Genomic DNA, 1,527 nt, shown 5'->3' on the forward strand with positions numbered 1-1,527 from the left:
ACTACTACTACTACTACTACTACTACTACTACTACTACTACTACTACAGTACAGCAGTACTACTATGATATCCATATACATATATATGTATAAATGTGTGTATTTACGTGTGTAATTGTATTTAATTTTTATGACATTTTATTCTACTCAACATGATAAAGGCTAAAACAAGAATTCTATTTGGAATCGTTCATAGTACAAACAGATGATGGACATAATAATAACTCGATTTGTCTGGTACCCACGCAGAAATTACAGGCCGTTAATATTCCGGTATAATACATAAGTACATTTTTGTTGTTTTGTGAAATAATTTTAATTGTAAAAAAAAATAACAAACCTTCGTTTGTGCAACTATAAGTGTTGATTAGTTTTAGATTATTATAAAATAAAAAATAAAAATAAATACGAACACGAAAATGTATACTCAGTTTATGAGCTTACGACAATCAACCCATTTTCACTGTACAGCACACAAAAACGTATACTCAAAATTTCTTAACTCTCATATAAAGTATACTATAGCCTATCAACAAACCAATTTCTATTTTGGTACAATACTAACAAATAGTCACAATTAATCACACAATCTGTGATAATTTTACATAAGTACCAATTTATCTACCCATTCTGCGGTTCTAAGCAGTATTATAGAAATGAAGCCACTTGTATTGGGTACATGTATAACTGACGCAAGAATCACTACACCTTTAAACCTACAACTTTAGAACAATATTTTAAATTTTATGTGAATACAAACAATTTCCACCTTTTTCATCAAAATGACTATTACAAAATGTATTTTGGCTTCACATCTATTATATTAAACAATATATGTTTCACAAAAAGAAAAAATGAAAAATTATATTGATTGAAAATTCAATTAAGTTTATACCAAGTGATTCAGTTTTTATTTCATATATTTAAACGCCAAAATAATAATTCCAGTAGCATTTACAAGTACAAATGTCAATATTCTATTGATTTTTAATTTTAACGCTACACTATTAAAATAATGTATCAATATTGTTTGAAATGTTTAATAAACCTATTCTAGTCATTATGTGATCAATATTGGCAATTCCGATCTCGTTTCTTCTTAAACAAAATTCTTTAAGGTATACCATATAATATTTTATGTATTAATAAACATTAAGAATAATGTTAATTTTTAATAATAATGTTAACAATTAACAATTATTAAATAATATAATTTAAGCCACAGTGTCCGTACAAGTGTACAAACATTGGTTTTGTTAGATACTTTTATAAGTTATGACAATCTAACATAGCTAGATTATTGATAAACAAGTTTTACATTTTAATTGTATGATAAAATAATAATATATTAAGAAACTAAAAATACTTAGCTCTATGCTAAAGTTAAAAAAAGTGCAATATAATTATACATTTTTGTTTATAAATTTAAGAGTATTATTAGTTCGTAGTTTAATTTATATAAATGTAATGTTAATCTCTGTACAGGCCTTATATAATATATCCTATAGAAGGCATCAAAACTAGTCC

Source organism: Sipha flava, unplaced genomic scaffold (genome assembly GCF_003268045.1).
Source record: "Sipha flava isolate LNK unplaced genomic scaffold, YSA_version1 51_pilon_pilon, whole genome shotgun sequence".
NCBI lineage: Eukaryota > Metazoa > Arthropoda > Insecta > Hemiptera > Aphididae > Sipha > Sipha flava.